The sequence below is a fragment of the Arvicola amphibius genome, chromosome 11 (genome assembly GCF_903992535.2).
Source record: "Arvicola amphibius chromosome 11, mArvAmp1.2, whole genome shotgun sequence".
NCBI lineage: Eukaryota > Metazoa > Chordata > Mammalia > Rodentia > Cricetidae > Arvicola > Arvicola amphibius.
Genome location: NC_052057.2, coordinates 117,071,055 through 117,084,468, shown reverse-complemented (window position 1 = coordinate 117,084,468; position 13,414 = coordinate 117,071,055). Strand labels below are relative to the sequence as shown.

Genomic DNA, 13,414 nt, shown 5'->3' with positions numbered 1-13,414 from the left:
AAAAGTGAAATAACTCTTTCTCTTTCTGGCAACACTTCATGGCAAGATATAGAATTTTGCAAGATTGTGATGGATCTGCTTTTGGATATGCATACACACACACACACACACACACACACAGAGAGAGAGAGAGAGAGAGAGAGACAGAGAGACAGAGAGACAGAGAGACAGAGAGACAGAGATTCAATACATTCAGTGTAACGGGAGACGGTCAAGCTAAATTTAAAAAGTCAGTATTCAGGGAAAGAAATGGGAGTATATGAAAAGCAGAATATCAAAAGATGCTTACTGAGTTGTTGAACATTCTAGAGCTGATAGCCAAAGAGAATATATAAATTTGGCCTTGAACAAAGAAGGTAAGAGCAGACGAGGAAAGAGAAACAAATCACTTTTTTAAAGATACAGCAGTAGCTACCTTGGTTCAGAATCTGACGTTTATTTTCTCAATTGTTGTCTAGAAAACATATCCCAGAAAAATTACACAATCACCTCAATAGATGCAGAAAAGGACTTTTTGACAGAATCCAACATCATATAAATTAAGCTCAGAAGAAGCTTGGAAAAGGCAAACTTGCACGGCAGGGTAGATTCCTTGACCAGGAAGGTGGTTTTCCCAGGGTGAGGCTTTGCTGCTTCCCTCCAGGTGTGCTGACCTCTGTGATTTCCCCCAACGTGAGACACTCGGGCGCATCATCTGAGGTATTGGGGAACTGCATTTGAATTCTCTCCTTAAAAGAAGAAAATCTGGGGGGAAAGGAACATATTTAAAGCCTGGGAGATGGCTTAGTGGATAAGACTGCCCCAAGTACCCACGTAAATACCCAAGCATGACTGCACATATACCTGCGACCACTGCATTGGAAAGGAGAGAAAAGTGGATCCCTGGGGCTTGCTGGTCACTAGTACGTCCCCCATCCCCACCAAATGGTAAACTTCAGGTCCAGGGAGAGACCTTTCCTCAGGGAATGAGACAGAGTGAGAGAGGAAGGCGTCCGGTACCTTCCTGAGGCCCCCACATATGGACACACAGGCACATGCTTCTCTACACACACACAAGCACATATACACTCACACACACACACACACACACACACACATATGTACATGCACATGCAGGCACAGTAACAGAGGCAGAGAGAGGCAGAGACAGATACATACACAGGAGAGGGGGAAGAGGCAGGTCAGAGACACACACACACATATACACACTAGAGGAGAAACAGGCAGGTCAGAAACAGAGAGATAGAAACAGACACACACAAACAAAAGGGGGAGGGGACAGGGGCAGAGACAGAGACAGAAAGTTAAAAAGAAGGGATCATGTTTAAACTTAATAAAGCTTGCATTAAAAAACCTATGCCAACTTTATAATAAACAGGAGAAAATGCTAAATATTCTCATTATAATCAGGAGCAAGATAAGGGCGTCTACTTTCTCCCGTCTTCTTCAATGTACAATGTAAGAAGTATTGGCTAAGGTGACAGGATAAGATAAGAACACAAAAGGGAAGCAAACAGGAAAGGGAGAAGTCAAATGTTCTTATGTGCAGATGATAGGGTTCTTTACATAAGATGCCTTAAAGCCTCCACTACAAAAAAAAAAAAAAAAAAAAAAAAAAAAAAAAAAAAAAAAAAAACTTAGAGCTGATAAGCACTGTCAGCAAAGTGGTAAGATGTAAAATTAACATACAATTATGTGACTCATTTCTAAATGTTAGTTACAAGAAGGCTGAGGAAGAAACCAGGGGAAAATCTCATTCATGATTACCTCAATAAAATAAAATAAAAATAAGTCTAACCAAGTCAATGAAAAACTTTTAGCATGGAAACATTAAAATAACTGAAGAAAGAAACTGAAGAGGACAACTACCGATGTAGAAACAGCCAATACCTAGGGGCCAGAACAATAACTATTGTAAAAAATGGCTCTCTGCTTAAAGCAGTCTACAACTTCAGTGAAATTCCCATCCAAATTCTAACTCTATTCTTCGCAGAAATAGAACAACAGTCCTCAAAATTCATTTGGAAGCATCTGCCGTCCAAAGCCATTCGGAGGAAAATGAGTAACGACAGAGGTGTCAGCACACCTAATTCCATGTTAACTGCAGAGTCATGTGTTTCGTAGCTTGATTCCTGGGGAGATGCAGGCAAATGTCTCTCACCCCAGATAGGGAACTAACAAAAGAGAAAGTAACCAAGTCCATGTTGATGAGCCAGTGAGTTTCCCCGAAACTACTTACAAAAGTACAGGCAGCTCAAATGCAAATACATTACTGAAACCCCACCCTAGGACAAGGGAACCCTGGAGCTCTCTGCACAACTTGAAGACAACTCTCCAGGGCAGAAGGTCTCCTCTCTTCAGTAGCTTTTGATGTTTATATAACCTTGCAGAGGGAGCCTTGTGAGGCTAGCATGTTTCAGGGACTTCCTGAGACTTGTGAGTTATTGACTTCCAGAGTCTTACAAAGCCTCTGTTCATAGTTTCCCAGTCTTAAGGAGAATACCTGGAGGTTGGAATGTTTCAGCTCTGGAAGAACTTGCTATACAATGCCATAGTAACAAACAGCAAGACAGTTATACAAAAACAGGTAGCGGATCATTGAAATAGAATAAAAGATACAAAGATAAACTCACACAGTTGCAGTTGCCTGATTTCTTCCTTCCTTCCTTCCTTCCTTCCTTCCTTCCTTCCTTTCTTTCATTTTTTCTTTCACAAGAATGTACATCAGAGAGAAATACAGCCTCTTTTGGCAAATGGTGCTGTGCTGGAGAAACTAGATATCCACATGTAGAAAAAAGAAAGGTCCTTATCTCTAACCCTGTATAAAAACCATTCACAGTATATCAAAGTTATGGCCATAATACTTGAAACTCTAAAGCTGTAAGAGAAAAAGGGGGGAAACATTGAAAGATAAAAGCACAGGCAAGTACTTCCTGAATAGAACTCCAGTTACTCAAAAAATGGGGCCAATAATCAACAAATAGGATCTTATGTAATTAACAATCTTTTGTGCAGTAAAGAAAACATTGAAAAGATGCTCTACCAAAAAAAAAAAAAATCTTTGCTACTTAGAGGTCTAACATAAGAGTAGCATCTAGAATACAACAGGGACTCAAGAAACTAAACAGAAAGACAAACCAATCAATAAACCGGCTAATAAAATAAACAGATAATTCATACACAAGAAAATGAAATACACAAGACCAATAAACACATTTGAAACTCCACTGAGATTTGCACTTACTTCAGTGAGAAGGTCAGTCATAATGAAGCCAATAACAACAAATGCTGGGAAGGTTGGGATACAAAGAGAGATCCCATGCACTGCAGGTGGGAATGTTGGTCCAGCCTCAAGGGACAATACTATGGAGCTTCTTCAAACACCTAGAAATAGACCGTCTACATCAAACAGCTCCATCACTCCTGGGCATTGACCTGGGGGACACCAAGTCAGCATCTTCCATAGATCCTTCCTCATCAGTGATGACTGCAGCCACATTCACAGTAGCAGAGAAATGGAACCAACACGTGTCCAGCTAAAGAAGGAGAGAGAAAAAATATGGTTCACATACGCAAGGGAAACTTTCCAGCTGTAAAGAAGAATGAAGCTATGTTATTAACAGGAAAGCAAATGAAAAAAATCTCATGAAGTAAATGAAGTTTATCTCAGAAAGTTGAGTCTCACATGTCTCCCCATTTGTGGTTATCTGCCTTTGTGTAGTTGTCAATAGATTTTACATACTCACATAAAAACATGGATGTTTACAGTGGAGGAAAGTGAAGGCTGAAATGTCTACAAGAAGGGAGGACTATTGGGAGGTGGGCAGAAGAGTGTGGAGAAGCAGGAGGAATGAGACAGATTGGATAAACTCAACATTAATACATCCCTATAAGAAAACTAAATAACACATGTATATATAAATCCTTCAAAATTCAGATCCATTATTTTCATTATAGCACAGTATTAAATTTAACGCATCGTTAGTTCAGCTAATTCAGGCTGAGGAACTGCAAATTTAAACGTCCCTTTTCTTCCTTCTGTTTTGCCCCAGCCATCATCACAATAGAAACATTTTAGAAGACCAGTGTGTGGGGCTGGATCATTTCTTGACACTACAAAAACAGAATCCAGTACAGAGATAAGAATAGCAGGCCTCCACACTTCATGTAAAATTAAACTCTACTTTTAAAAGCTGAGTGGCTAATTTGCATTTCTTTGCTTCTTGAACAGTTTCTGTTGAATTTTCACATTTGGAACAGATTTTCAGAGCTGCCGCTGTGCATTTGGCCTATGTAGAGTTGATTTAATGATCCATAATCATTCCTTTCCATTTTACATAGCACTCTGTTTCACTTCCCCTTTAATTCAAGAGTTTGAAATAATTAACTCCTGAGCAAATTCTTCCTTAAAAACATGTGGCTGTCTCTAAATCACTTGGGACCCTTAACTGCAAATGCAGAGAGCCAGCCCATATAGTTTAAATGAAGAAGGGCCTCCACATGCATGCACATACATGAACAAGCATGTGTGAACTTCCTTTAATACACCACAGCATGCTGATATCAACTTGTAGTGTTTTTATCTTCTGCTGAGTGGCAAGCTAACTGAAGAGCTGATCAGATTGTGTCTGGACCTGCAGAACTAATGCTCATCATTGTACCCATATACAACAGGTGACTACCGGGGTTACTTGAACTGAGAAATGTCTTAGTTAAATCTTCTATTGCTGTGAAGATATACCAACCGACTGGCTTCCAGTTTCAGAGGTTTAGTCCATTATCACCATGGTGGGACGTGGAGGCATGGAGGCAGACATGGTGCTGGAGAGGTAACTGAGAGTTCTATATCTTGTGCAGGCAACAGGAAGTAGTCTGTCTCAGTGGGCGTGGCTTGAGCATATATGAGACCTCAAAGCCCACCTCCACAGTGACACACTCCCTCCAACAAGACCACACCTCCTAATACTGCCACTCCTTTTGGGGGCCGTTTTCTTTCAAGCCAACACAACAGATACATAGACAGAAAAAATGATTTTCACACAGCAAGAGCAGCATAGATAGCACTAACCGATTCACAGCCACGCCAAACACACACCCTGACCCCTTTACTAAGAGTGAGCATTTGTCTTGACTGAAGAATAAGGAGTTGTGTAGGAAAAGCTCTGGTGATCCAGCAAAGCTATGTATTTATCATCCTTCTTTCTGGATAGAAGACAAAGTTTCTAATCTTAGACTAGGTTTTAAGTGCAGCCATGTGGCTATGCTCTTACAGATTAAATGTTTGTTGTTTATGAAATAGGGTTCGGAACAAGTTCTTGGTATTTCTTCTGTCTACTGGGACTCGGACTAAGCAATTGTCAACAATTGGTTAGGAAAGTGTGGGCCATGACATGAGGAAGCCTGGGTAACCAGGCAAGCGTATGGAGCCAAGCTGACTCCCTGTGGAAGAGCATCTACCTTCAAGGCGATGGCATGAGAAAACCAGAAAACTGAGCCCTAAGCCGCTGGAGGATCAGTCAGGTCTCTTTGTTACGGAAGGTGGCCTTGCCAACCACAGTTCTCTGGAAGAACAGAACTTGTGTCGTGGATGTTGCAGCCTCACTAACTGGAGCTGTGACTGTAGGGAACAGAATATTTCAAATCAAAAGGTGAAAATATCTAGCGACCTCCTTAGCTTTTTATTGCTGTGATCAAGACTAAAAGCAACTTGGGAAGGAAGGGATTATTTGGTTTATATAACCACTTTGCAGTCTGTCATGGAAGGAAGCCAAGGCAAGAACTCGTTCAGAGTGGTATTTAAAGCTATGATATCCTCCGAAATGGGAAAGTCCAGCATTAGAATTTGCACCTCTCCAAGTGTAAGTTATGTCTAGTGACGTCATTTGTCAGAGCAGACCATGGAAAACGGGGGGGGGGGCAGTGATTTCACAGGGTACATGTTCTATCCTATTCAGACGATTAGGTCATATTTATTGTTTTTGCAGTTAGGTTTATAGTCGCTGTGCTGGACAGTTTCATGTCAAATTGACACAAGCTGGAGTCTTCTGAAAGGAGGGAACTTCAACTGAGAAAATGCCTCCCTAAGCTCCAGCTGTAAGGCATTTTTGTACTTGGTGACTGATGAGGGAGAGCCCGACCTATCAGGGGTGGTGCCTTTCCCTGGACTGGTGTTCTTGGATCTATAAGAAAGCAGACTGAGCAAGTAAGTAAGCCGCACCCGCCCCCCCGCCTCCCATGGCCCCTGCATCAGCTCCTGCCTTCAGGTTCTTGCCCTGTTTAGTTCCTGTCCTGGTTTCCTTTAGTGGTGGACTGCAGTGTAGAAGTGTAAACCAAATTAACCCCTTCCTTCCTAATTGGCTTTACGGCCAAGGTGGTTGTTGCAGCCATAGAAACCATAACTAAGTCATTTACTTACACATTTTTTTTTTGTCTGCTTCAATTATTAGGGGAGTTGGAGCCTCCCATTATGAAGGCAAGTTTCCTAACGCTACTATGTCTGTTTTCCCCTCACGTATTTTAGAGGTTTATTTTGTGCTTAGTGATTTGAAACTTTGATTATTATGCAGCTATGGTGATCGTCGCTTTGTCTTGACATTTCTGTTAGAAGCACACCCGTCGTCTGTAGGTCAGCAACTGTCTGCCAGGTTACTAACATCCTTTCATTTCCGACCTTTGCCTCCCATATGTTCGGGTGTGTCTTCTGTAAATAGCAGACACCTGTCAATACTGGCTGTGTAACAGGCACATTTCGTTCTTCCATTGTACTCTACTGACTGATCAGGGCTTCTAGTCTATCCACACTGTCTATCATGTGTCGCTCCAGTTTGTTTTCCCACTTCCCATGCCTCATTTTAAGCACCAAACAACAAGATTTTACTGTGCACACTTACACCCTGGTCTTTTTCTTGCCCCCAACATCTGTCACGTTGAGCGCTATAGCCTCTGTCTACGCATCAGCCCACGGCATCACTACTGCCTCCTACCACTGGCCAAAACCGGTACTGAGCAGTCTCCCTTACCCTGTGCTATTCCACAAGGAGAGGCTCCTGGCGCTGTCATGCTTCATCCTTGCTTCTGTGTTCAGTTGTGGATCTTACAGTCTCATGGGGGAAACCGGGAATGGGGCCCTGTCTTTACTTAGCACACTTCACTACCACCTAACATTTCCTTAGTGGCTGATAGCTGCAAGCTGAAGAAGACAGGTAGGGTAGGGAAAGCCCTTAGCAGGTCCCTGAGGAAGAAGAAGGTACTCGGTAGTTATAAGAGCAAACTGAAAGTTGCTGTTTAAGCAAAGTGTTGAGAGCACACCTTTGAAAGGACCCATGTTTGCGCAGGACAACATGAAAGCTTACCATTGTGTTACACATTTAACTTCCCTTGCCTTTGCACTTACAAGGGGTGCTCCCTTATTTCAAAAGCTAACTTTACATTTTTTTAATACAGATGTTCAAAAGAGCATTTGGCACTTCATGGCTGCAGTTTTAAGGACACTTTATTATGACCAGATTAGGTGTGATAACAGAAGCCACGGAAGACAATGACATATGAGAGAATCTGCCCGAGGCAGAGAAGCATCTGTAGGGACGGAGAGAGAAGAGAAAGCAGATTGCTCCAGACCATTGGAGAAGCCAGGCCATCTTTCACAAGCAAAGACTTTCCACAAATATCTAATGGCCTAGTCAGGTTAAACACAAACAGGGATGAAGTGCTCTTTATTTTAGAACCACAATTCAAAGTGTGGAATAGGCAGCAAAACTGAGGTAGTCGTGACAATTCATAAGAATTGTTCTAGAGGTGACGTAGCAAGGAAGGAGGCAATGAGTGTAGCCAGCCATTCCCAAGAAAATTGCTTAGAAAATGGAGGAGGTAGGAAGGAAGGGGAAAGGGTCCTTGTACACTGGAGACCAGGGTACATTCAGGTGGTGAAGCCCACACTCCTTAACCCTGACCACAAAACAGGGCTCTTGGCTTTAAAAAAAAAAACAACCAAACAAACAAAAAACCACTTGGCTGAACTCTGATGCTTTCCTGGGAGTTCCCCTGAGGACTCTAAAACATTACCCAGACATGGAACTACTGGTCAGGAGGAAGGACCAGGAGAAAGGAGCCAAGGAAACCCAGGGGAAAATGATATTTGTTGGAGTAAAAAATGCTTGTTCAGGGGCAGAGGAGAGGGTCTAGTGAAGTGTTTCTTCTCTCGGGGAAGAGGACAGGGTAGTATAAGTGGGTTCAGAAGAGTGTGGGTTTATTACTGGGACCCGGAAGGAGATGAAGGAGCTGGATAACACTGTCACACGGTGCAGAAGTAACATCTGCTGAGCTCATCAGGAGAATGCAGAGGTTAGGGAGGGCAGACTTTGGGACGGTACGCAAGTCTAGAAGAGATTCTGCCACTGCTGAGGACCCTGGGAGGGGCTGCTTGTCATGCCTGTTTTATAACGTAAGGGCCAGGTCTGCGCAGGACGTCCATGCTGACTCGGGCAGACATGCTGGCTCAGGATGGGGAGAGATGTGGAAGATGACAGTCTAAGTAATTATAGATGTGGACTGCGCATCTAGTCCGGGGTAGAAGGAGATGAACAGGGCGATGCTTGAGCAGAAGGTGCTTGTGCTGGTTTTGTGCTTGGAGATTCTGCCAACTTGACAGAAGCCAGACACCTGGGAAGAGGGACTCTAAGGAGTTGTCATCAGATTGGCCACCGAGGTGTCTGTAGGGCTCTGTTGTTGTTGTTTTATTGTTAATAGATATGGAAGGACAGAGCCTACTGTGGGTGCTACCACTTCTGGACACGTGGCCCTGGGCTGTAGAAGGAATCAAGCTGAGCAAGCTTTCCTTTGTGGTCTCATCTTCAGTTTCTGCCCCCAGGTATCCTGCCTTGGCTTCCCCCTACGAAAGACTGTAACTTGTGAGCCAAGTAAGTCTTTTTCTACCCTAAGCTGAAATCCAGCTTCAGCAGGTCAGAGAGACTGGAGGAGATGTGGAGCTGGTGCTACAAACACACAGGGGTCTTATCTGAGGGGGCAGAGCTTAATTCTTTGTTTTATTTTTCTCTTTTTTCTTCTTCTCTTCTTCTATCTTTATTTTTTTCTCTTATCCTTTTTATACCACCTAAGGCAAAACTTTCTATGCAAGGAAGATTACCTCATAATCACAAATCACTCATTTTCCAAAAACAAATTAAAACTCTTTACACAGGAAGAAATCACGTTATAATCACAAGTTCCATGTTTTTTTAGAAGCCCACAATTAGTTAAACATTTTCCTTTGTATTAATTTGTTTCAATTTTCCCACCATAACATACTCACCCCAAAGCAATGATTCTTTTATTATCGATGAACAAAGTTTTAGGCAAGGGAAGCATATTCCAGCCAGTTCCTTGCTACTGGCAGGCAGCTGTGTGCGGTTTCAGTGGAGCAGATTCCTACAAAGCATTACTCAAGTAGTCTAGCTAACCATCTATTTTTCTTCACACACAACAGGGTTGTTTAATTTCCTTTCACAATTTTGGTTTTTCAAGGTGCATACCGAAACCTGTAATTAATTCTGTAAGCTAAATGACCAAGGAGCTCAGACCTCACCTTGGGTGAACATAACCGCTTTCTTTGATCATCATCCCATCCCCACCCCACCCCCACCACCACAGGCAGAATTCACAGGTCTATAATGCACGAAACGTCCCTGTTCTTGTTTTCCATCCTTGGCAAGTCTCACAACTAGCAAAGAGGGGGATAACCTCTAACCTCACTTCTGTCTTTAGTATCTCTCATTAGAGCAATTGGCAGAGCAGCCTAAACCATTTCTCTAATGTCTTCATTGTCTTAACCACCTGTATCTTCCAAGATGACTCAGAAAGTTCAATTAAATCACTGATCCCACTAAGTGTCATTGTTCCATAAACCATTTTGTTACAATCTGCAAGTGAATTGCCCAGCGAGGAGTGGGGATCTCCCATGAAGCAATCGCAGTATCCTAGATACAGTAGGGTGCTTTCCTATAATCATCACACCATGCTGGAAACGGTAGGAACAGGATAGCAGCAAGCAGGAGGAAGCAGAACAGAAGCAAGGGGCATTCTGTAGACAACCCCCTACCCTGGGGCTCTGCCCCTGCAGACTACACCTATCATAGCCTTGTTGTCTGGTGGCTTGTATCCCCTAATTTCCATTTCCATTGCTGACTGCAGGTCCTCTGTCAGGGCCACTGACACCCAAGTTGCTTTTGCTCGTGGTGTTTACTACAGCAACAGAAAGCAAGCCAGAACAGGGCTGGGGTATAACTATTTACACGTCACTGACTGTTCAGAGGTGGGTGATGGACAATCAGGTCCAGATATAGCCTAGGTTATTCATGGATGATGAGTCAAGGAATAAAAAAAAAAAAAACAGAAAATAAACACCAGAATGTCCATCTCCTCAAATATTTTAAGTAAGTTTACGTATAAATAGAATTACTAAATCATATACAATTTGTTCATGGTATGTATACAAAAAAATGCATACAAGTGACATGCAGTTGCATTTGCTTAGCCTTTCCAGCATGATTTTGTAAACATAAAAGGAAGGAAAAGAAGAAAAACTCCACTTGTGTATATTTGAATAAACAGGTCGAGATGAGAAAAAAACAAAATGTTAACAGTGAGATCATGACTAAATTTTCCTTTTCTAAATATTGCATAAAGATCACGTAGTGTCTCTAGAGTCATAAGCAGCACTGACTGCAACTCACACATGAAAGTTCATTAGCAGAATGAACTTTACTCTTTCCGGATACCTGAGCCTTCGAGGAAGTAATACTCTGAATATAGAACATATTGCGATGTGTTAGTACAGAGTGCTTAATACAAACAGTCATTTCTTTCCGGCTTATTTTAGTTATGGGCCATCAATCAGGCCTAATTATTTAGAAGTTATAAATATTTATTCTGAGGATAAGTTCCTGATGTTGGTAGTGTTGACTTCCTACACGAAGTTGACATTGATGGACAGCCAGGCTTCCTCTTCTTAGGATTACATACTGTACTGAGTTGGCTTCACAGAGCAAAAGAGAACAGTTAGGGAAGTCTGACCTCACAGCCATAGCTGGCAAAGTTGTCAAAAGAGTACAGTTACTTGGACCTTTCCAGTTCCTCCTTTCAATCTTGTTTGCTCCATAATGTTTTTGAGTATACTGCCTATACCACCAATAGACATGGATTTTAAAAAAATAAGTATGTGTAACTATTCATGTATCTTTGTTGGATGTTAAATGAGAAATTCTGATTTCCTGGTCTTTGGTAGGGTGTGATGTTATTTATTACTTTTCAAGGCTTCCAAGTGTTTCCTGTAAAAGGTTCGTTTTCAATAAAATACACTCAGTTAATTTGAATGCAATCATTCCAGCTCCAGAACCAGCAAGGCATCCTCTGGGCTGCTAATATTCCATTGTTTTTACATCTGGCCACCTCAAGCTGGTCCCTCAGTTCGGGGATTTATCATATAAAAGCTGAAGTACCCATCTTCAGGGCTTATCTTTCTGCCTCTTTTTTCATTGGTACATAACTGGCAAACCAGCTAAACCTGAGGAACCCAAAGACTTAGTTCCCGCCTATGAGAATTAGATGCAGGGTAGATCGGTTCTCTAAGGTTCTTAGAAGGTAAAATGGAAGAAGTGTGGTGGAACTCAACACTTGTGACGACAACTCACAGAGTAGTTTCACAACGTTCAGCATGGCCTTGGGGCCACAAGCTGAGCAGGGTCTTCAGAGGACTTCCTCAAGGGAGCTCCCCCAAGACAGGGAGGCAGCAACTGCAGAGACTACAAAAGATGTAATCAACCCAGAGCACGGAAAATTGCTATTAACATTACTTTTCCAGCCAATATCATACTGATCTATTTATTTTTTATTCATTTATTTAGATTTTTTTTAAGACAGGGTTTCTATGTGTAACCGCCCTAGCTGTCCTGGAACTCACTTTGAAGACCAGGCTTGCCTCGAACTCACAGAGATCCTCCTGCCTCTGCTGGGATTAAATATGTGCGCCACCACACCTGGCATCATACTGTTTTATGATGGATTATGTTTCCCTACAACTGTGAGCGAAGGCTAAACTCTTTCCTTTGCCAGGTATTTTGTCTCAATGAGACACAAAGCTAAATACAATGACTTAAGCACTAATTAAGTTTTAGTTGACATCTAAACACTCTCTGATAAACCACCCCTTCATATGTAAAATGAGGTTGAACAACTGCTCCTCAAGATTCCTTTGCTGCTTGGCATCCCTTTGACTCTGGTGGTGGGCGTGGAACTATGATGGCTGAATCTCCCTGCCCTCTCCCGTGCCGCATTTGTTGGTTTTTGCCAAGCAGGCAGCTTGCTGGGATGTATGCCCATCCTTCTCCCTCCAAAACAACAGGAACTTCTTTAAGAACAAAGAACAGTGCTTAGAGGAAGTAGACATTTCATTACTGTTTACTGAACAGACCACAAGCTGTACTTATCCATGGAAGTTCATGATATTGCCAGTGTAAGACCATATGGACAGCAGTCTTACAATGCAGCTCATGTATTGTGGAATTAAATGACACCTTAACCATGTGATCACAGGGCAGTGTCTAAAACATCAAGGGGTCAAAATTTGTTTTAGGTAGGACTTGAATATGTCGTTATGCTACCATTTAAAATTTAGAAAGAAACACTTCCTTACATTTGGAAAGCACTTTACTTTTTTAGTAGACTTGATCATTAATTTTCCCATCATTTTATATTGTGTAAAAAAAGCAGTTCAAATAAGCAAACAGTTTGATCCAGTGCTGGGTCATACTATATTTGTACTTTGTGCAATGATTTTAAGGATGGCCTTCACACACTAGTTAGCACTCAAAGCTGTGTTAAATACAAGGAAACTCATTCTCCCGTTTATTTTTGTTACGATTTTCCCTTACAGTAACAAGATACCTTGTGCTGAATGTCTGGAGACGGAAAGTGTGAAGGACATGGTGCTGGCTCTACTGGAGACCCACTCTCTGACCCCACTGCACACAGCATGGTGAAGGGCATCGTGTGAGAGTGTAGAAAAGAGCAAGAGGTCACTTGCTGAGACAGGAGGCCAGAAAGATCAGAGCAGCTGATGTAGGAGCCCCCTCTGAGAGTTGTGAGTATGTTTTACGACCATTGGTTAATAAGGAAACTATTTGGGACAATGGCGGCTTAGCAGAATACGGCCAGGCTGGAAGAGATAGGCGGAGTCAAGGAGATGCCATGTAGCTGCCAAAAGAAGACACACTGGCATCTTAGGAACCTTACCAGTAGGCCACAACATCATGGCAATACACAGATTGATAGAAATGGATTAATTTAAGATGTATGTAAGAGCTAGATAGAAATACGCTACACTCATTGGCCAAACAGTGTTGCAATTAATATAGTTTCTGTG

General features: G+C 42.2%; 1 non-coding gene across 1 annotated transcript; it reads left to right on the top strand.

Moving 5' to 3' along the window:
• The first annotated feature begins 567 nt into the window (after positions 1-567).
• Positions 568-731, top strand: LOC119826957. The gene has a single exon (XR_005287518.1). It is a non-coding gene; the product is annotated as a U1 spliceosomal RNA (small nuclear RNA).
• The last annotated feature ends 12,683 nt before the right edge of the window (positions 732-13,414 follow it).